Below are 24765 nucleotides of genomic sequence, written 5' to 3'. Positions count from 1 at the left end.
AGTTTGCAACTGTTGAAATGTCATAGTTTTGAACTTAGAATCAGCGTTCTAGCTGCATGTGTAAACATTGTAAGTTTGATTTGAATGTAGAAAACTGGGTGCCAAAGTGACATTTAGCTGAAGCCTGGCTTAAAGAGATTGAATTCTGCCTGACAACCACCCCTGACAGGAGTGAAACTTGCTCAGCCACTCTTCCCAGACCTGGATGCATTCTGCTGCCCCTGCCAAAAGGAGATGACATCTCTGTGATTGAATTAGGGGAGGAGCACCTGGGGACTACAGGAAACTAGACAAAGCACTGTCCTTGGCCCAGGGGCAAATGTTAAATCAGGGGGGTCGTAAATGGCTTCCTCTTAGAAACGGCAAGGGGCACTGCATCTGTGAGCAAGCTGAGCTTGGGGGAAGTGGATAAACCAGAAATTCCACCATGTGCTTTGGAAAACCACACCCCTCGGGGCCAGAGCATAATTTTAAAAAGATGGATAATTCATAGTGCGGACTTGTAAAAACTATATAAATAACATCATCATTCTTGTGATTTTTCTGTGCACATTTTAAGAGGTGTTAGGACCCTGTGGTATGTTCTTGGGGATAGTAGCGGAAAAAAGGTTGTTACTCCAAATGTACGCATGTTAAAAATCTGACACTTTATCATCTTAAACCCATATCCCTGGTGCACATTTGTGTAAAATCTGGAAAGGTTTAGAGGTTGTTATCTGGATGAAAAGGGCAGAATTCTGTCATAAGTGGACACGACATCTTACAAAGACCGGGATCGGATGGTTTGGTGCTACAGAAAACATGTTAACTGGGGGTATAATATTAGAAAAATGGTACATAGATAAATATGTATTTGGATCAGAAATAGATTTGTGTGCAATTTGACAAGGGGAGGATCCTCTGACCATAAACCTACCTCATCACTCTGACTCACAACCCAGTTCCCCCAATCAAGGAAGAGAGGAGGAACTGGCCAATGATAAGTTGAGAGGGTTGGGCATGCAGAATTAGCCGACCCACCCACTTTCTAAACACATAAAAAGAGCCACTGGAAGCCAGATAGGACTTTTTTTCTTTTTCCACTTTCTGCGGAGCATTTTGACAGACAACTCCACATCCTGATTTCAGACTTCACATCCAGAAACTCCAAGAACTCTAGAACCCAACAGCTGAACTCCTATCAGCAGGCCTTCAAAACCTACAACCAAACCAAACTATTCAGTCAGCCGGGCTGAGCTGTCTGATTCTGGCTAAAACCCTGTGCCAGAAACACCCAGAAAGCAGAGCTGTACCTGGAACCAGAGACCAGACCGCCGTGCAGTGCCAAGAACTTTTGTCAGAACCAGAGATCCAGACCGCTGTGCAGCGCCGCTAGCAGAGCTGACCCAGATCGCTGTGAGCAGAACCAGGCCGAGATCGTCTGTGGCAAGAGAACCGCCAGGAGTCCAGTCCAACCGGTTGACCCGATCAGTGACAAAGTCGCATTCCTGTCCAAAATCTAATGTGAGTACCCAGCTAGCACTGTGCAAAAACCAATCTCTTAGTTTAAAATAATCTAATCCAAACTATTTTAACCTATTTAGAACTGCCTCCTAGAATCGTGTCATTCTGTCATCTTTAAACCTGAAAAATGTCATCTGTCATTCTGAGCTTTAAAATTTAATTTCTGAAAAACTACCTTCACAAAATCGTCCGTATCTCCGGAACCGTTTGTGCTAGGAGCGAGTTTTAACTGTCATCTTAAAGATAATATTCTAAGCTTTCCCGAACCTAAAACCAACTTGCTACCCCTTATAGTGCCTCCATAATCACACCCGACGCACTCGGACAATTTGCCGCGATTTGACATTTTGCTTCATTTTAGCCACGGGTAAAAATATTTGTCTTTGCTTCCATCCCTGAAATCTGTTTTCAACCTAATAACCATCCCTGAAACGTTGATAGGGCTCGCCTGATCTGATTCAAAGTATCTATCACCTACCCTGAACCCCCTATAGGGAATTAAAAGCATGTTTTGCATATTTTTCATTTAATTGCAACCACATCAAAGTATATTGCCTGTGTTTAAAACTCCTACCTGTTTTCCTCTAAGCTTGCTAGGGGGGAACTGAATTCGTATTGTACTGTGATTGTATTCCTGAAGAACTGTGTGTGTCACTTCCAGCTCCTTACATTGCATAGAGGGGGGGTGAATTGCCAAAAGGGGAAAAGTGATTATATTATGTTTTGCTGAAATCATATCAAGTTTATTCCTGTGTTGTTTTTTTCCACCTTGCATTTCCTGGTACCATATAAAGCATTCTCAGCTACCTTATCCTCTATACTACTCCTAAGTAATTAAACCAGCCTGCTAGTATCACATCATCCATTGTTGATCACTCACTGTCATATGTCTAAGTGTGATATCAATTATTAATTTATTATAAAAGTGTGATATATATATATATATATATATATATATATATATATATATATATATTGTTTAATTCTCAAATAAACCTTTTAGATTTGCAAAACAAACTTACTTCTTGACTCAGGGGGATTCTAAGAGAGGGGTGTTATATAAGGGTTGTCATCCAGAGTACATGAACTGGACATACAAATATATAAATAAGGGCTTCCCTTGAGCAATCCCAGACAAGGCACTGACTTAGTGGGACCGCTTGATTGTAGTCTTTAAGACTTTCTACATGAACATTACAATTGCTAACATTTGTCTCAGATTACTGAGAGACAAAAAATATGTGTGAGATTCTGGAAACAAATGTATATGTTGTTCGACATCATTTTAGGAAACTGCAAACACATTAGCCTCAACACATTTAATTGTGTAAGCCAATTTAAAGAACAGTTTGTCAAACTGAAAACTGCAAACCTTAAAAGATCACACACAAGCAGAGATTGGTGTGGTAAACAGGGATCATAAAGTGTATGTCAAGTCCACTCGAGATGTTGTTGAGCCATTGAAATCAATTTGCTGACACCAGATTCACAAACAATGACATTGAGATGGTACGATCCTGGAGTGGACTGACTGATGTTTCCCATTCATGCACATTACATTGAAAGCTGTTGATTAGGAAGATCAGCACAAAGGCTTATAACACACTGCTGTGTCAAGGCAAGCATGAATGCATGATTATGTGGTTTTTTTATTGACATATCAATCAATCACATCTGAAGAGGAACTTTATCACTAACATGTTGTGAAAGGAAATGGAATGATTACAAATTAAAGATTCAGGAAAATCAATAGTTAGCAAAATCATCAACAGACACATGGCTTGTAGTAATCCAAGGGCCTTCAGCGAGTTGTGGCACCAGTCTATCTCAACATTATCAATGAGTGACAGAGTGGCTGTGCAGATCCCTACTATAGGAAATGTTCAGAAGGTGATCCCTGAGGATACACAAGGAGAAGTGAATACAAATAGTGAGTATATTATGGATGATCCAGAGCTCACTCAGTAAGCCAAGAGTGTCTGAGTATAATGAGAAGAGGAAATGCAAAGGTTGGCAACCCATACGCATTTGCTATCCATCTGGACAAGCTTGGAAGATAGGATGATATGACATGAAATTATATGGCGTGTATAACGCGCCTGTACACAAGTGTTTCTAGGCGATATAATCACCTTCCTCCATCATGGTGGAGAAAGTCTAGGTGAATATAAGGAAATATAATTAAATTAGACATTGGAAGCACACAATGGAAAACACTACATTCGGTCCAGGGTGTCTGTGAGAGCATTTCCAAAGATCAGTAGCAACAACGGTCTCTCTTGCATGTGGTTGTCTGATTATTGATTATGTTGGCCTTAGAGATGCATTTAGACCAAAACAATTGTGTGAGCTACTAACAAAGGAATAACTTTTATCAATAGCAACATAACTGGAAATGACATACCCCATCAACCTAGATTTGAACCTCCTAGCGGAACATTGCTTTATGCACCAATGTACTCCAAAGGTGGGAACTCACATTGCGCAAGTCCTGGACACAAAATTAATAAAAGCATTGTGCGTCAAAAGACGCAGCTGTCATACACTTCCTTGGGGGAATACCAAGCAACCACACAGTTCCTCTTTGAAATTAGAGTAGAGTATGTTATCAAAATGTCCCCTTAAATGATGTTTGCATTGATCTAGATTCATGGAAATTGCCCTGACCCTAGAATTAGCGCTTATTGATAAGTGCATTTGCATATAACAATATACAAACGGATGCACGTAGTAGACATTCTTTGCTTGAAAGTATTCGAAGGAGGAATAAGTATGCCCGTGAACCTACTTTAATTGGATTCTCTCCCATACACTAAATCCTGTAGTAAATGGCAAGTAAAGCTAAAGTTGGGACAGACATACTGTATTTTTCACAGCTACATTCACTCCTAACATAATGCCAATGTTTGTCCAGGGTTCGCAACTGCTAGCCCTGAGGTCTCCCTTGCTACCACTGTGGTGTCCCTTGATACCCCTAAAAAATAAATTAGCTTATTTTTTTTTATTGGATGCTCCTGGGCTGTGGCCAGAGCCATCTGGCTCTTTGTTTCTGGAGTGGCTGCCTTTCTTATTCAGGCAGCGTAAAAAGAAAAAAAAACATGGGGTTCCACAAGTGTAACTTTGAGCAGTGACCAAATAAGAAAGGATATGATTAACAAATAGTATTTTGGGAATTCTATTGGTTATTGGTGTCCACTACAGAGTGTAATTTGCTTTCTGACTTTGAGAACATTCAGACATGTAATTGCTCATTTTACTATAGCCGGTAAAATAATTATAGCTGGTAGAATAGATCAGTGGGTTGAGCGCTCACTGCTGCGATGTATGTGTGATCTGCAAGTTGCAGGTTAGAATCCCGGCAAGGACAACTCAGCCTTTCATCTTTCTGAGGTCTATTAATGAGTACCAACACATGCTGGGTGATATTGTATATATTTGTGTTCTATATAAAGCACTTCAGTGTAAGTGCTATATAAAAACACATCATTATCATTTGGCCTTGGACGTCTGCTTGCAGTCACAGTAATTTGATAATATGGGCCTATGCACATTGATATTAACAATACATATGGTGATTCATTCTTGTATGAAATGTATATGACATGACAATGATATTGTATCGTGGAAATATGATGTATTGTCAAGGGGTGAAAGATTGTGTTACATCGCTTCGTGTGATGTCACTTTGGGGTGGGATCAAATGACATCACTTGCTGCGATGTCATCAGAGGTCAAGGGTCATGTGATGTCACTTCCACTACCGCTGGTATTTTGGTCAAATGACATCCCTGCGTTTGTCTAGAAAAATCATCATTGTCAGTACTTGTTTTTTTGTTATTATTTGAAATTTACCAATATTGCTAATATTGCCCACTGCTTACATGGAACTGCCTGTCATTTTGAAAGGAACTCGATGATCTTTTTCAATGCAAAAATGTATGTGGTAGTCGGATGTAGTATGTTGTCTCTTTGCTGCCATGCATCTGGGCCACTAAGGCTATGTTGGCTTTCTGCCTTGGTCATTTTCTGGAGTTATTTACTGGCTTCTCAGGTCATTAATACATCATTCATCATTCATCTGACAATAGATTTCCAAGTTCTGCAGCTTACTGGGGAATGAGAGTGGATCTCCTTTTTTGATTTATTTTTCTTGCTAATGCCTATCGAAAATGTCTTTAAATTTCCAATCTCCAATCTCAACAATCATTCTCAACCAACCTTCAGTAAAATTATTTTCTAACAATGTTACTTTCACTTGTTAATTTCAGTTGCCATTATGCCTGTAATTCTTGTTCATTGTGTTGTTCATTACCAACGCTAGGAAAGCACTGAATAAGTATTGACAGCATTCCAATCACACTTCAGAAATACAGGAAAACAACAGAAGTCTTTTTGTATACGTGCAAGTAATGAGTGTTTTGTTGTATAAACATCAGAATTCCTATGGTTAAAAAAATAAGTGGTCATTCACAACACAGTGCAACAGTTAATTAGGTTCTGTGTAACTCTTGAGATAATATTTAGTAAATCAACCCTGCTATTTTTTTGAACATCTGGTTGTATTCCAGGGAAACAAGACAAAGCATTTCATTTCATTCAAGAAAGAGTAAGGCAATTCCTTACAAACATTTGTAATCAACATCGCACTCTCTCTCTGTGAGATGTTATTTTACATTGCAGCTTACTGAGAGAGGCACTTGCAAATAACATTCCAGGGTGAAAGCTAAAAAGTAGTAAATCAGTGAACGTATGAAGACAACCTTGCTATGTAAAAATTGTAAAATTAAACAACACTTAAGGTACTACTATGATCAATGTATTTGATTCTGACATTTTTTTTAACGTCGCGCCTCCAAATATCAAGCCTGTATTGTTATAGACACTATTATGCCCTTGTACATTTTGTCTGGGTGGAGGGTTCATTATGTGTAGAGATAATTCCTCTTTCCCAACGTGTAACCCTGAGGCCATGACTTTGGGGGCAAGCCTGTAATAACACTTGGAATGCTATGCCATAAAATGTCATGTGTCCGTGCGCAAAGTCAGGTTCAGCCTTTTCAACAACTCTCCCTCTCCAGATTCTTTTCATATGTACAGTGTTCCACAACAGTCGGAGCATGAAGTGACACGTTGAAGTCGAGTTTCTTCAAATAGTTGCATGCGAAGGCTCCAACTTTAATTTCAGTTCAGCATCCCTGTCATGGTTCGTTAGGAGAATTGGCATAATTATTAATTAGGGAAGACATTACTTTTTTATTTTTTATTCACTTTTTTCATTTGGTATTTCATATCTACCAAGGTACTTGCCACAAAGACAACCCTACAATCGCTCCCTGTGCAAGTCGAGGAAAATGTACAATTATTTTTACCAGTAATAGCTCAATCCCATTATCATTTTTTTTCCATAAATTTTGAACACAATACAACTCCAATTAATCCAGGTATGACTGTATGATCTTCTTATCAAGCATACAACTATCATATTAAACTCTTGCCTGACAGTGTCAAAAATCTCACTCGTAAGAGGCCTATGTTATTGTGAGTAGGCTGCACCTTTCTGACCATACGCAATATTGAAGAGCATCTTCCCAACAGTCCCCCACACACAAAAATTACCAAGTGAGTATCCCTCTACAAAATTCTTTTCAGAACAAACTTGTATTTGTTGTATTTGATAGTAATTTGCATAGTGCATCTGCCAAAGTGCTGAACAAATGAACATACAAAATGATATGCATATCAGATTATGGGCCTAATTCACAGATGCGTTTTATAATGGCAAAATCCCAATGGAAAATGCTCTGTGAATTAGATCATAAGAATTAAATCATAGAAGAAATGATTTAGGGTGAGAAAAGAAGATAAGATAGCAAGAGAGGAGGAAGCACAATTGTCAATTGGCAGAGCATTCCAATGCTTCGGGGGCAGAAGGGAAAATGAAAGGAAAGGAGAGGCAGCAAATAGACGTTTGGGAGCAATTTGTAGGAATTGAGCTTGCTAACGAGGCAACTGGGATCAAAGATAAAAAGTACCAAAGACGCAAGATGCTGAGGAGCAAGCCCATGAGTGCATTTGAAAGCAATACAGATGAATTGAAAAAGTAGTTAATAGTAAAAGAAGAGCAGTACCTAGACTAGACCGAAGAGAGCAATGAATAGAGGTACGAGGAGAGAGACAGGCAAGAATATGAATTGCAGCATTATAAATGGAGCACAGAGGAGCAAGCTGATAGGCAAGGAGATCAATTATGGGAGCTGAGCAGTAAGATAAAAGATGAGACACGTTTAGTAGCCTGAATGGGTAAAAAAGAACAGACTCTACAAATGTTGTAGAGATCAAAACGACAGGTATGCAGTATAAGCAATTTGAGTGGTGAAGGAAAGAGTGAGATCCATCAGGACACCTAGGTGCCTAGAAAGTTGGAAAATGTGAAGGAGCAAAGTAGAGGAGAGGGGGAAGTTAGAAGGATCAGAGAAAGAGGTGGGAAAATAATGTACTTCCATTTAAGAGGAAATTAAGTGGAGAAAAGAAGAGTTCCCCCATTCCTTGACAGCCAAAACACAATTAGAGACAGTGGTATGCATCTCATCAGAAAGAGAGGAAGAGGCTAGGAAGATGTAGGAATCATCAGCATAGAAAAGAGAGGATACATTAAAAGAAGAGATTATACAATATACAGAAACATTATGAATCAGTATAGGAGAAGGTTGTGAACAGAACATTGAGGAATAACAAATTGTAAAGGAAAGAGAGATTTACCAGCCCAGGACACAGAGTAGGTTCGATTGCATAAACAGAAATGGAACTACTGAAGCACAGAAGCAGATACACCCAGAAAGGATTGGACAGATAGAAGGGCTGGGTGATTAATGTTGTGAAATCCTGCAAAAACACTGTGGAGAATAAGGATATAAGAATGCTTAGTGTTACAAGCACAAAGGTGGTAATTTGAGACATAAAGAAGAGCCGTCTTAGTAGAATGTGCAGACCAAATACCTGATTGATGAAGGTGAAGTAAAGAGTGCTGATCCAAACATGAAGATCGACCGCATGTTACAGCACTTAAGAGAGGTAAAGAAGAAAGGAAATAGGAGACAACATTAGCGGGGAGAGAAGGGTCAAATGAGGGTTTGTTTAGAATAGCAAGGATATAAGCATGCTTGAAAATAGATGGAAAAGCAACAGAGGAGAGTGAAATAGTAAAGAGAGACTTCAAAATAGGGAGTAAGCAATGAACAACTCTAGATAACAAAAGGGAAATAAGTGGGTCAGAAGGTGATAGAGTAGGGTGTGCTCGAGATAGAAAAGAAGATTTTGTTGTGTTTATACTTAATATCAAATATCACAGACATCAGTGTAAACATGCTCATCCTTTTTAATAGTAAACTCCAACCGATGGCTCAACCCGTCCCCATTCTAGATCCTTCACCATATTCCATATTCCACTTAACCCTAAGATTCCAATATACTTAAATATGCTTACTACACAACAAACCCCCTTACTTATCATCTAAATTCATACTTACTAATCAGTAGCAGTTACATTTGCTCAATTAAACCAGTCGGTTTACGGACCACTCTATGCGGCCAACATTCTGAGGGCACATCTGATGAGTCAGGACTTCCACCACCTTCAGACCCCCCCAGGCTCCAAATTCACAGGAAGAACCCCTAAATTCCCGTTACTACAAGTTCCAACATTTACAGTAACATTACTGGATACTCCAAAGTCATCTTCATCCAATAAAAGTAAGTTAGTGTCATTTTGATCTCCAGGTGTTTCCATCTGATAGTCCTGTTCATCAGAGTCATTGTGAAACAATTTCTTGAATAATGATGTATTCCTTGTTATCTCACAATCACTTCCCTCGGTAGTGACCATGGATCCTTTGACTTCTTTAATCTTCAATGGTATTGGCCAATATTTAGAATCCAATTTCTTACGCTGTCTCTGCTGAACTACCACAGAATCTCCCGCCTGCAGATTACTCTCTCCAGCCTTCCTCTTGCGATCTGTCCATTCTTTAATCTTTTTCCTCTTTACCTTATCTCTTTCTCTAATGCCATTGTCCTCTGCAGATTTATAGTCATCTAAACATGGAAGTCTTGCACGAGGCTTATACTTTATCATCAACTCTGAAGAAGATTGTCCGGTCATCTCATGAGGGGTGTTCCGATAACTTCCTAACATCTGAGAAACAGTCTGTGGCATTGATATATTATCCACAATTGGCGTTGTTTTCTGATGCTTAAAACCCATATGTGATGCAAATTTGCTAAATTCATGACCTTGAAATGCCAGCCCATTATCCGTTTTCATGTTAGGGACTCCCCACTCACTGAATAATTCATCCAACACCACTGCTACATGATGGAATGCAGTAGATGACATAGCCTCACTACTGGAAACCTTGAGTACTCATCTAGAACCACCAACAAGTATCCTCCTTCATCCAAAGGTCCAAAGAAATCAACAGCCACCAGCATGGACCATCAGGGAATGGCACTATCTGAAGGGGTGCTACATTGGTAGTCGACGTAGTCACTTGACATGCAAAACAGTTTTGCAGGGTATCTTCAACAATTACATCCATACAAGGAAACCACACCTGATTCCTCAATATTTTCTTGATGTTCACAAGCCCACGGTGCCCTTCATGTGCCAGCATCACAAGGAACTTTCTCAAACTTTTTGGAGCCACTAGTCGGTTTCCTCTGAAAAGCACTCCTTCCTCAGTTGCCGACAGTTCACTGCTCATTTTTGCCAATCTCCGAAGATCTTTCATGTCCCCTTCTTGCACTCCTTGTTCCATGTCAAGATGCTGCCACCTCCCGTTTGGGTGAGCCTAACTGCTACTTGAATCATCGGATCAGTCTTGCTTCTCTCCATAAATATCTCCTTTGTGACTGCCGGTGGCAAGGCATTAAGTGATAAATATGATATATATACTCCCTTTATTTGCATTTTGGTCTCTGCTAAACCTTCTGGATGCCTTGACAAGTAATCTGCAGGATTGGCCTCTTTTCCAGGTTTATGAATAATCTTATAATCATACTCATGCAAACGTATGCCCCACCTTTCAATTCGGGGAAGCATATTGATTCTGGGATTTCCAAACAGAGATAGGAGAGCCTTATGATCTGTAACAAGAATAAAAGGCCTCCCAATGAATGATTACATTTTTCACAAGCCCACACAGCAGCCAAACATTCCATTTCAGCTTGGAAATACGCCTGTTCGATATCACTCAAAGCCCTGCTAGCATATGCCACAATGTGTCTTTCAAATGCATGTCCCTCTCTTGGATCTATCTGTGCTAGGATGGCCCGTAGAACCACCGGACTAGCATCCATTATGATTTCAGTCTCCAATTCCGGATTGAAATATGCCAATCGCCTATTGCTGACCAGCTCTTCTTTAATTTTTTTAAAACTTTTCTCACAATCCTCATTCCACACAAATGCCACCTCCTTCTTTAATAGCTGCCTCAGTGCATCAGTGAGGGTTGCATAATTCGGTAAATACTGTGCACAGTATCCAGCCATTCCCAAGAAGGATTTTAACTCAACCACATCTTTTGGAGCCTCAAGATCTAGAATACTTTACACCTTATCCGGATCCACTCTCATTCCATTCTCTGAAAATATATGTCCAAAGTACCTTAAGCTTAGCTTGTTTACTTCACACTTCTGTCCATTCAAGGTCAATCCATTTTCCTGTGAAATCCTACATACATGTTTCAAAGCCTTATCATGCTGACTTTGGTTAATGCCATATATCAATATATCATAGCTATAATTAAATGCATTCTCAACTCTTTCAATGATGTCATTGTCACTTAGTTGCTTCAACTCTTGTGACACTCTTGCCTGCAAATGAAATCCTATGTGGCTTGGATATTGAGGAACACCTTGAATCGATATGTCAATATATAGAAGTATTGCATGATTCTTCAACTTCCCAACTCCTTGAAATAAGTTTGGACATTTTTCCTTTAACTTTTCCACCTCTCCTGACAAGGCTCTCAGATCATGACGCTGTGACTGAACACCCTGTATTGTTTCTGACTGCTTGTATCTCACATCAATGAGTCTCAGTTCTGTGGCAGTCTTACAGCTAATGAGGCATCTACCTACAACAGGACTTTTCATGACGTGTATATTAGTACATATTTTGCTTCATGAATCAGGTCACATTAAAATTGCCCTTTAGACAACAGTGTCTGTTTTGCTCCCTATTGAAACATCTGGGCTCTTGATGACTGTAGGGGATATTGATTAGCAATCCTCTCATACGCCTCTTCACTCATGACATTTACTGTTGCTCCAATATCTACTAAAAATGGTATGTCTTGTCCACTTATACTCACTGTTACTTTTATGGCTGTTTTACCATCTGCTTTGTCATATATCATATATATTATTTACTATACCTATCATATTCATATTCTTGATAATGATCCATTGTCAATTCTTCTTCTTCAACAGGGATGGGCGGATTTTCATACAGATCTCCATAGTGTGTTTCTTCTTGACTCTGAATCTGACATGATGCCAGGGTTTGACCTTGTTCTTGACCACCCTGGTTTGTTGTTTCTATCTGTAAATTGTCTATAGCTCTGACAAATCCCAGTTGAGTCCCTTGCTGATTTGTCTTTGACATCACATCTCTTTCTGGGTATGTTCGTCCTCCAAAGTTTCTCTGACCGTCATATCTCCTACTTGACATCATCTGCGTATTATAACGGTTTGCTGGCATCGTCGTTCTTTCTCGACACATCGTCTGAAAATGACTCTCCTGTCCACATCGTAGACATAATTGACCCATGGCAGGACATGGACCCCTGTGTGGAAACTCAAATCCACATCTGTAACATTGTCTCTACCCCACACTTTTGCAGACTGATCCTGGTGTCATACCAACATATCTACTTTGCCATTGTGTGTTTTGATTTATAGCGGCAATGGTGTCCATTCTCTTTGGATTTTCAATATTTGCTGCTTGTGTGTCCACCCATTCATAGATTCTTGCAATCTCCAATACTTCTTTTAAGGGCAGAGGTTTTTTTAGCAGATGCTTTCTGAACTGAGATGACAAGAACCCTTCAATAACCCTTAACCTTATTGCTTCATCATCACCAAAATTCGTAAACTCACAAAATGTCGCTTTTTTTTGCAGTCACAGCGCAAATTGAGCTATAGTCTCATGTGGGCTCTGTGTACATTGATTGAATATATATATCTTTCATAATCCCTGTTGGGTGGGATTATTAGTCGGGCACTAATTGCTGTTAAAAATAACTGATATGTTATTTTCTCCTTAAATGGTATTGTTTTGACGATACTCTTCATTTCTTTCCCCACTAGGTTTATAAAAATGTCGAATTTGTTTGTGACATTTTGGTCTCCCACTGCTCTTAAGAATTCATCAATCCATTCCTGCCACCTTTGACCTTGATTTTCCTGCGGCTCTAAATTGAAGGGATTTGAACGGCGCAGGTAGTTTAACGGATTCGTTGACATGGGTGTTCCAGAGGTACTCTGAGATGTAACTTGTGGCAAATTTAGGTCTCCTCCTGCATTATCCGATGACATGTTTGTTTGTGTTCTGAGTCTCTTTATTTTATATATGTTGTCTCTTCACTTTGTTTGTCACCTTATGCTTGACTTTGGAATTCACTTTCTTTTGCTTCACCTTTGCATACTAGTCACAATACCTCTACACCTTACTGACAATCTTTGTATTTTCATTAGTTTAATTAAATAGTTGCATGCAATTTAATGCTTCTTTTGAATTGCATTTCTTGCCTCTTCGTATTGTTTCCTATATCTCTTTATATCATCATGTTCTTCTGCATCGTTTTCTTCTCATCTACTTCTGTTATATTTATTACACTTGTGACAGCCCCACCAAAGTAATGATTTCATATGTTTCATTGTATTTTGTTAGTGGTTGCCGTTCTGTTTCAGTAATCCCTATTAATGTTCTATGCAAAGTCTCTTGTTATTCACACCTGCTCAATGTTTGTTTGCCTGTGTGACCTTTCACACCATCCCTTAGCATTAGCTTCTGTCATTTTTGAAAGTATAAATGATGAAATTATATTCAATTTAGTGGGTGACAGGCTATTCCTCGATAAGATGCCAATAGAACCACAGATGAACTGATTGGAAACCCTCCACAATCACGTTAGCACTACCTGTATGGCTGCGATTATTGTTATGATCATGTGGTCACATTGAATATCCTGAACAGTTTGTTAACACAGAGAAGAATCAAAAAGAGTTCATGAGTGTCAAAGAAATCTCATTAATCCATTAAAACCAGCATTCTATAGTAGAATAATTCATTTGATCGAAGTCACACATGACACAATGCCACCCAGTACCCAGTATCCATAACTGGAAATTCACCTCCATTTCAGAGGCACATCAGCAAGGCTTAATGAGTATGGAAATTAGCTGAAATACTAGCATTCTGCTCCAGAAAATTGTCATTGTCTTACCTGTCAGTACCATTATGAGCATGGCGTAATCATACCAAGACAGGCATTTCTCAAGGCAGCAGAAAACTGCATTCCTGGTTTCACCTTTATTAGGGATCGCCAATCCAGTATAGTCTGACGACCTTGTGGTTGGACTATTGTGGCATCTTTAGAAAACCAGCAAAAATGTTGTGGGTATAAATATATTCTTGGAAAAGAAAATCTTTCCCCTGAAATGTGAAAGTATAATAATCCATTTGAGCCAAATCACACACGTGACAGCACCACCCAGAAACCATCACTGGAAGTTCACCTCTGCTACTGAGCCACACCTGCAAAGCAAAGAGGATATGCAAATTACCCCAACTGCAAACATATTGCTTCAGAAAATTATCCTTGTTTTACAAGGTAATGCCATTCTATACATAGCTTACTCAATCCAAAATAGACATGTCTCAAGACTGAAGACAACTGTATAATTGGTTTCAACATTATTAGGGATCATCAGTGCAGTACAGTCTGAGAGCCTTGTGGTTGGAGAATCGGGACATAGTATATAACCCCGCAAAGTTATGGTGGGTTTACAAAGACTTTAACAAAGAAGATGTTTTACTTGAAATTGTAATAATCCATTCGAGCCAAGTCAAGCATGCCACTGCCCCACCCAGTAACCATCACTGGAGGTTCACCTCCAGGTTAGCAAGGCATTATGTGCATGCAAATGATCCCAAATGAATGTCTTTTGATCCAGTTTCAAGTCAGACAATTCTCAAGGCTGCAGATAACTGGTGTCACCATTATGAGGGCATGGATACAGATTGTCTAGGTACATTTCACTTTCAATACAGAGTTTTGTTTTCACATTAGCTGGATGTAAGTCAAAGTGTGGTGTAGGGTCGGACAGGGACAAGAATAGACTGGGGTACAAACGTAATATAGGCCACATGCAAACATTGCAAATTCATGGAGAGCAGCAGGTGAAGTGCTATGAAGAAAGATAAGTGCAACCTCGAGTGCTGGAGGTGGAGCCGAGGGTTGTGCAGAGGATAGACAGCAGCTGGGATGATAAGATGCGGAAGGTCAGGGCCCAGAATATGCATAAGGGCCCTGCATTCCAATCAAGCTACTGTTTGATTAGCAGGGGAGAGAGGGAGGGCAGGAAGAGGTAAAGAAGAAGGTCTTAAGGAGCTTACAGAATTTAAGAAGGTCCTGCTCAAGGCACAGAGGCAGGGGGAGGATGTTCCATAGGAGGGAGCCACCTACCCTCTGTTTAGCAAACCACTTAACATACACAGAGTTTGTGCCAGAGGAACAAAGGTGTCTAGAGGGGGAATATCTAGTCAGAAAGAGTTGCAGATATAGTGGTGCCCAGCCCCATAAAGCTTTGTGGATGATGGAGAGGGTTTTGAATTTAATCAGTGCTTCGATCCGGAGCCAGTGAAGACTTTGTAGGGCAGGAGAGATGCAGTCCCTGGGTTTGAGGCCAAGGCTAAGTCTTGCTGCCCTATTCTGGATTAGCTGGAGAGGTCAAAGAGTGGACAAAGGTAGATTTAGGAGGAGGCTATTCCAATAGTCAAGCCTATAGAGAACCAGAGGCCAGGTAACATTGAGTCTCTGGGGGAAGTTGAGGAAAGGTAGAATTCCTTTCAGAAGGAAAAGCTGAAAGTGATACTTCTTGGCAATGTCCTGAGTATGAGGGAGGAAGGAGAGAGAGGAGTTGAAGATGACTCAAAGGTTTCTGGCTTCCGAGGGGGGAGCAGTGGGAGAGCCCATGGAAGAACGACAACGTGAAGGGAAGAAGTCGGATACCGGGCTCCCAATAGGAAGGAGCTCGATTTTGCTGTCATTGAGGCAGCGATCATTAGAAGTACACCAGGCCTGGATAGCTGAGATGCAGTCTGGGATAATGGAGGGTGCAAGAGCATCTGCAGGAAGTTTGAAGAATTGTTGTGTGTCATCAGCACAGCACTGGATCAACGCTAGATCTCTAGTCGCCCATGCCTTAGACATAGCCAACATCATCTCCCTCAATGATCTAGACTTCATAGCTATTACCAAGACCTGGCTCCACGCAGCATCAGGCCCTGCCTTAGTGCTAGCCATACCTAATGACTACACCATCTACCGCACAGACAGACAAACAGCCAAAGGTGGCGGTGTAGCCATTATTGCAAAAAGCTCCCTCAACATAAGACACATACAAAACCAATCACTCCCATCTGCGAAATTACTTACCATCAAACTATCCACAACCAACACAAGCACCATCACCACCCATCTTATCTATAGACCACCAGGGCCCATATCCTCAATCAACAACGATATAGCTCTCCAGCTCTCTAACAACACCAAACCCAATTCACGATTACTTACTCTAGGTGACTTCAACCTCGGGCTCAATGATGAGAAAGATGACAAAGAAAGCACCATCACTAACACTATCTCAGAATTAGGACTCACCCACCACATCTCTCAACCCACACATAACAAAGGCCGCATCCTCGACTGGATAGCTGACCTCAACCGCAATACCACCATCCTCTCCAACACACCATGTGCCTGGACTGACCACCACCTCATCACTTTCACCATCAATAAAGACACCCAAACACCTGCTCCCCTTCCCAATGCTCCACCCACACTCACAAGAAACAGCATAAATATCACAGTTGAGAAACTCCTCCCTCTACTCCAACCTATCATCGCCTTCTCACCCATCATTAGCAGCCCCACTGAATTAGTAGACCTCTATAACACCACCATTCTCAAGGCCATAAATACTGTAGCACAACTAAAACTACTAAAAGCCAAACCACGCTTGCATCTCAACTCCTGGTTCACTCCTGAACTAAAAACACTCAGCAAAAACAAAAGACAAGCTGAATTAGCATGGAAACAGTCTCCCTCCACTAACAATAAAACATCCTACACACTAGCCTCCAATACCTACAAGTCAGCAATCATCCAAACAAAAAAAAAACATGTACAATGAGAGAATCTGCAACACCAAATCCAACACCAAAGAGCTCTTCAATATCCTGAGAGGCCTTCAGTCCCCTTCCCCCATCCCAGACACATGTACCAAAGAAATCTCTTGGTGTACCAACATACAAGAAGCACTCCTTAGCAAATTTGCTATGTTACAAGCCAAAATTGAGTCAAAGAAAGCAAGTCTCACCTTCGCAGACAACCCTATCCCTTCCACCTACACCTTACGAATGGACGACAACAACCTATTTGAATTCTACACTATCACTACCAAAGAGGTTGAAGACATAATTAACTCTCTGAAACCCTCCAAATGCCAAGGTGACATTTGCCCGGCGCCAGTCATCAAAGACGCGGCCAAACATCTTGCTCCTTTCATCACATCCCTTATAAACTCATGTTTCACATCCAGCATAGTACCTAACAACCTTAAGGATTTCTGGGTTTTACCCCTACTCAAGAAACCCACCCTAGACCCTTGTGTCCCCATGAACTACAGACCTATTACAACTGTGCCCTTCCTCCTAAAAATCCTTGACAGAGCTGCCTACCTGCAAATTCAGAACCACCTTGAGAAAAATAACTTACTAAGACTAAGACATTCAGGATTCCGCCCCAAACATGGCACTGAGACAGCCTTGATAGACCTCAAGACACAAATGGACAACATCAAAGACAATGGCAAACTACCCTTCTTCTCCTCCTCGACTTGTCGGCCACCTTTTACTTGGTTAATCATGACATCCTCTGCAAACTTCTAACCTCAGCAGCCAAATTCTCTGACAAGGCTAATGCCTGGATTCAGTCCTTCCTGAACAACAGATCCATGAGGGTCATTGCTCCCACAGCCTCTGCCAAACCAGCCCCCGTCACATGTGGCATCCCTCAGGGCTCATGTGTTTCCCCCACACTATACAATGTGTTTCCAAAACCCCTCTTCAACATACTGGACCACTTGGGTGTCATCTACACGAACTACGCAGATTACACCGACAACACAGTACTCAACAACATTTATTCCATTATCCAAGAATGGATTGCCAAACACGGCCTCTGCCTCAACGACGACAAGACCGAGCTTCTTCTTCTAGGCTCCCAATCCAGACTCAATAAACTCAACAAAATTTACCAGACATTCACCATTGACGGCAACAATATTTCCGCCTCCAACAGCGTCAAAACTCTTGGGATTTACCTTGACTCCTCCCTTACACTAACAAGACAAATCAACGCCATCTCTTCCACCTCCGCTTACACATGTAAGCTCATCAATGCCAGCAGACCTTAACTCTCATCCTCCCACTGCACCACCTAAGCCAGAGCACTAGTTCTCTCCAAAGTCGCACTATTGCAAGGCCCTCTACCTGGGTACCAACCAGCCAAAAGAATATCAATAAGGTGCAAGTTATCCAAAATAATGCACTAAGAGCAGCTTTGAACATACCCAAACACAAACACATATCTGACGCCAGATGATCCTGTCAATGGCTATCCATACCTCAGAGAATTGAATACAAAACACTCTCTCTCACTCACAAATGTTTTTCCAACCAAGCACCCAGATACTTCTCAGACAACTTCACACACCACGCCCCATCTCGCCCAACTTGATCAGCCCAAACACATTGCCTAAATATCCCCAGATTCAAACTCCAAAAATCAGGAGGTTCAAGCTTCCCTGTGATTGCCGCTAAACTCTGGAACTCGCTACCAGTCGATCTAAGATCCGAACCATCCTTTCACCGATTCAGACACAGTGCCAAAACTTGGCTACTGGCCAAAGAAGCCCAAACCACCAATCATTAATTCACAAATGTATTTACTGCCTGCACAACCTGTGCAATCTCAATTCTTGTAAATTATGTCATATTATGTACATTAGCTGTAACTGTTTTATAACGTCTAGACTACCTGTTTTGTTTACTTACTGACCATGCTTGTAATATATCGGCTACGCTGTAACCATGCCAAGTGCCTGGATGCCCTACGGCCAGGCGGCGCTATACAAATAATAAACTAAACCCAAACTAAACCCACGGAAGTTGGGGAGAAGGAGGACATGATGCATTCCAGCATAGTAAGGTAGATGTTAAAGAGCCATGGTGAACAAATGGAGCCCTCGGGGATGCCACAGGAGGAGACCGAAGTAGGGGAGGAGAAGGTGCACAGTATGACTTTGGAAGAGCGGTCAGTTAGGATGCAGGTTAGCCAGTCCAGTGTCCGCTTCGAGATACCAAGGGTGTCATGAGGCCTTTTTATGAGGATGGAATGGTTCACTGTGTCAAATGCAGAAGAGAGATCAATGAGGATGAGGTTAGAAGGGGAGTTGTAATTAAGGGATGCAAGCAATTCTTCATGGGTGTTCAGAAGAGCAGTTTCCATGCCTTTGGATGCTCGGAATACAGATTGATGGTCGTGGATACCGCCAACAAGTTCAATTTGAAAGTTAAGTTCGGGCAGGGCCAACTTCTCAAACAGTTTCACGAGGAAATGGTTGATGGAGATGGAGCAATAGTTGGCTGGGCAGGAAGGGTCTGCTGATGTTTTCTTTAAGGTGCACAAGGGAGTGCTTGAGGGAGGTTGGGAAAGAACCAGTAACAGCAGAGTTGTTTCAAAGATTAGCGAGAGCATGGGAGAGAGAGGAAATGTTGTCATTGATGGCTCTGGATGAGCAAGGGACAACCTGTTTGGATGAAACCTTCATGGAGTTGACAACTCTGGTGACTATCAGTTAGTCGGAGCATGGTATGGTATAAGAGTCTCCTTCTTTCTGAAACAATACAATTGAGGGTAAATCCAGCATGGACTTTTGATGTAATTGTAATTTCTCATGGGTCATAGTCTATACATGCAGTGACAAAGAAATGCACAAAGATAACAACCTAGTGAAGGTCAAACTGGGAGCTGAGAAAGGAAACATTTGCGGGATCATCTGAAGAAGTGCAATTTAAAATGAAATATAGCCTCTTGAAAATGATGTTTGTGGTCCATTTGTGATTTTTTTTGTGCTGGCCTAAAATACAAAAGTAAAACTCAACATAATTCTTACTACAACTGCTTGTTCTAGTGTTATGGTTGCTTTGATATTGATATTGTTATTGATGTTTTATTTTTATCACGCTCGTACACAAGTGTTTCAGAGCGCGACGAAGCAAGGGAGGGAAAAAAGGGAGAACAAAACAATGATCGTAATAGGCCCAGTGACATTGGGAACGCGCAAGTGCATGGGAGAGGGAAAGGGGAAAGTGCATGTCTAGGGAGGATAGCTCAGGGGTAACGTGCTCACCTTGTAAGTAAGACGACATGGAGCAACACAGTTTCAATCCCCAGGTCTGCGCTTAGAAACCTCTGGGTATTAAACATGTTATAAATAACCAATCATATCATGTCATATCATGGGGGGGTGTGGAAAGTGCTGAGCAAAAGGAAAACAAAATAAATAAATACAATATCAATAAATAAATAATAAAAGCAAAAAACAGTGGTAGTGCAGCCAGCAAGTGGCAAGTGCTAGGTTTAAAGCAACAGACAGGGTGTGTTTGATAAGTGCAGAAGAAAAAAAGGGGGCTGTAGGGTTACAGATACAGACTCCAGTGCAAGGGATTGCCACGAGGTAGTGCGGGTGGGTAGCAGGGTGAGCAAGTACCTGGGCCCAAAAGTCAGAGGGTGACCAAGTGCTTGATACCGAGACAGAAAAGATCAGCAGGGGAGAGGGGGAGAGAAGGCAGAAGTAAAGAGGAAGGTCTTGAGGTGCTTCCAGAACCGGAGATGGTTCTCCTCAAGTTTCAGAGTGGCAGGGATGCTGTTCCAGGGGGAGGCCCCAGCCAAAGACAGAGATCTACCCCCAGCTCGTTTCTTTGAAAAATGACTGACCCTGCAGGAGTAAGAGGTGGAGGAACGAAGAAGGTATTTACGGAGGGATAGCTGAAGGTATTTTGTACCCAGGCCCCAGAAAGCCTTGTGGACAATGCAAAGGGTCTTGAAATTAATCTGATCACAACTGGTCAATTTCTGGATCTTAAGGTTTTTGTGCTGCAAGAATAATGTCTTTTCAAATAGTGCTGTGAGTCATTTTCTAAGAATCTTAGTTTATTCAGTCCATTTGTCTTGTTTTTATCATATAATATAACTTATCCACACTGCCCACTGGGAAAGCAAGCACAGCAAATGTACTCAAAAATGTCCACTGGGAATGTCCTATTACAATGCCCACGGAAAAAAAATGCCCAGGGATTTTCGCTGTGCAAACATTGCCTGGAGTATGGATATTGGGCATGTCCTTGGCACCACAAAGAGATTCAGAGTGCCCAATGGTCATGTATTCTGGTCATATTGCCATTGGAATGCCTTTCAATCACCTTGTTGCCTCAAAGAGACCCAGAGTGTCACAATGGGCATGGCAGCTGGCCCTGCCCTGTACACACTTTGCTCTGGGCCTTCTGCAATGTCATAAGCATTTTAGAATACATTACTTAATGTAAATGGCTTATGGACATACCCAGTAGACAATATGTCTATAGCATGGCCACTGAGCCTGCCTAAATCACCTCAAAGAGACTCAGTAGTATCACTGAACCTGGGCTGAAGATATGCCCATTAGACACGTTCTCCAGGACATGGCCTTTGGCCATGCCTCACACACCTCAAATAGCTCAAGACTTTCATCTAGGCATAGATTGTTGCCATGACAATTGAAGAGTTTGTCTATGGCATGCATTTCATCCTTGCCCCAGGAACATTAAATACACCAATTGGGCATTGCTTGTAGTCACGTCTTCTGAGCAACATGTTCAGGGCTCAATTAAAACACCAACACTGCCTAGCACAATTCAAGAGCTATATTGGTGGGCCTTGTACATGGACCATGGACCTTAGGGGATCTGCAGATCTAGGTGAGAAAACATGCTCTGGAGACGTGGCTGAGGGTTTATGTGGCACCTGGCCTGCTCATCTTTTGAACAAATGTTTTGTTTTTGGTATTTAAAGGCTATTCAATCCTTCTAAGTCATCCCATTACACTGGAAACTGTTGGAGTATCGCACGCAGGGCTGCTGTATGCCCCCATTTAATTTTTGCGGCAATAAAAACTCTTCTAATGCACTGCAAAATCTCTGTACCAAGATGGCGGGAAGTTATAATAGATCCTCTTTAACCAGTCATAATTGTTCTCGTTGACTAAACCTATTGGCCAAGCCTTTTTAACTTGTTCTGAAATGATGTGGTCCTGTGGCTCATGAAACTGAAGACAGATACCACACAAATGGGAGGGGTGAGTTTTTCAAAGTATGCTATGTGTGGTTGATGCTGTTTTACTGGCATGTTTAGAAAATGGGGAAATTCAATTTCTAGAGAGATTACATGAGCTCTTGTTGCTCAGAGCTTTGGGCTAGGAGAAAGAGAAGATGGTGACCAGGTCTCCCCCATCATTTGGGCTCTGCACTATAAATAGATTTAATTTAAGGCAGTAGCGAAAGTGTCTCAATTGCACTGGAGAAATAGTTTCACCTCACACAGTATTGTTTTTACTTTAGAGGAGGTGCTAAAGGCTATCTTTTGCAAGCAAACCCACATTTCTTTCCAGAACGAATGTCCATATTTATAATTGTATATTAAGTGGCAAAAATCATCATTGGGGGTGTGGCAAGAACAACATTTATTGGGCGAGTTAATATTAACTTTTGCAATTCTAGTGGGGGTGAGAAAAGTATGGTGAAGGATAAAATAATGTGGTTGAGTTATATTGGCTGCTATAGATGTCGAATAATAGAGTTTCCATATTTTAGACCATGTGTCAGGAGACAGAGGTAAATCCCCATCTAATTTTCATTGTCTAATGCTATTGGAGTTTAGAAAATTGTTGGGCTGCTTATTATTTAAAAAGGTATACCATTTGGCAGTTTTAATGGAACGTTTACCAATTAATGAAATTCGTAGAGGTGATGTTGTTTTTTAGTTAAGGTAGGCAAGCATTCTGTTAAAGATTTTGATAGAAATCAGGGAAAGCAGGAATCGCTCTCAGGGAGATGATATTTGAGACAGATCTGTGTAAACGGGATTACTGTAGAATTATGAAAGAATTGTTTAACATGTTTAATGCCTAAATATTACCATCTGTTGAAAGTGTTAAAGTTAGGCTTAATTGAAACGTATTTATTAAACCAAAATAAAGTGCCCCCAAATCTACTATAGAGAAGGCATTAGCAGGTAGTTTTCCTCATATAGATTTAAACAGGTGTAATGACGGAGAAGAAGTGATATTAGGACAAGTGAAGGAGAGTAAAAAATGAGAAAGGGAAAGAGGGGTAATAATACCAGCTTCAATATTGATCCAAGTAAGGGTGTCACAGAGATGGTTCTCAAAGTAAATACAGGAGGTCTGTTGCTTAAGTATACATTATTTGTGGTATAACTGGAAGTTGGGAAATTTCTGTCCTCCTTCAAGTTAAGGAAGTCTTAGTTTATCTATGGCAATCATAGGAGTTTTTTTATTACATAGGAATTTAAGAAGCAAAGAGTCTAATTTTTTGAAGAAATTGGTGTGGGCTACAGGAATCATTGATAGAAAATAAAGCATAATAAAGGATAATAGGACTAATCATCATTTTTATAGATTTGAGACGTCCCCGTCAGGACAAGAAGAGCGGAGATCACCCAGAAGTGAGCTTAGTAATTTTCTCTAAAATGAGTGTTAAGAGTGAAAGTAGTATGGATATCTTTGGCGATGAGTAGGCCTAACTATTTAATATGTGTGGATTGCCATGTGGATTGCCATGTCATACCAAATAATGGAATATTAGTTAGGGTACAGGAGTTAATGAGAAGCATGGCATCGGGTTTGTTTATATTTAGTTTGTATCCTGACACCTTAGAGCAATTATTTAGGATAGTGATAAGGTGATGAATGGAAGACGCAGGGTCGGAAAGATATAGTAGAATATCGTCTGCATAGGCAGGACTCTTAACTTCTATATTTTTTACAAAAATACCACTTATGTCTGGGGAGGACCTAATATTCTGAAGGAAAGTTTATAATGTGAGGTTAAATAGAAAAAGAGAGCGAGGGCAACCTTACCGAGTACGTGACATTATATGACAAGTGGGAGAAAGGGAATTATTATTAAGAATTCTAGTAGAGGGGGATGAGTATAGTATTCAAACGAGGTTGATGAAGAACAAAGAAAAGCCATGCCACTTTAACTTAACATTTGACTTTTGGGAATGAGATAACATGTTGATGAGTAATCTAGTGTTGGGTGAAGCATTTCTATTTTTATTGAATCCAAATTGATCGATGTGGAGTTTGGGAAGAAGACTATCTAAGCGTTTAGCTAATACTTTGTCAAATATGAATTAATAAGGTAAATGGGTCTAAAATGTTTAACAAGTGAAGGATATTTATAACGTTTGGGAAATAGTATAAGGAGAGCCTCACCAAAGGTGCCGCAGCTATGACCAATTTATTCGAAATGGGAGTATAATTGTAAGAGTTTTGGAGAAATAGAGTCGATGGATGTCTTATAAAAGTCAATAGAGAATCCATCAGGAACTGGAGCTCTATTAGGTTTAAGATCAAGAATTGCTTGTTTAATTTCAGTTAGAGAAATGGGTTTATCAAGAGGAGATAAATCAACGGGGTACGTGAAGTTTTTAATGTTATTATTGAAAAAAGAGAGTATTTCGGATAAATTAATGGAGGGATCAGATGAGTATAGATTAGAATAAAAAATTAAAAAAACCCTTTTGAATATCATTTTGGTTTGTTAATCTTATAGCATCTGAAGAAGTGATG

The sequence above is a fragment of the Ambystoma mexicanum genome, chromosome 5p (assembly GCF_040938575.1).
Source record: "Ambystoma mexicanum isolate Mex_15411 chromosome 5p, UKY_AmexF1_1, whole genome shotgun sequence".
Classification (NCBI taxonomy): domain Eukaryota; kingdom Metazoa; phylum Chordata; class Amphibia; order Caudata; family Ambystomatidae; genus Ambystoma; species Ambystoma mexicanum.
The sequence above is the reverse complement of the archived record's forward strand: the minus strand, read 5'-3'. Positions refer to the sequence as shown.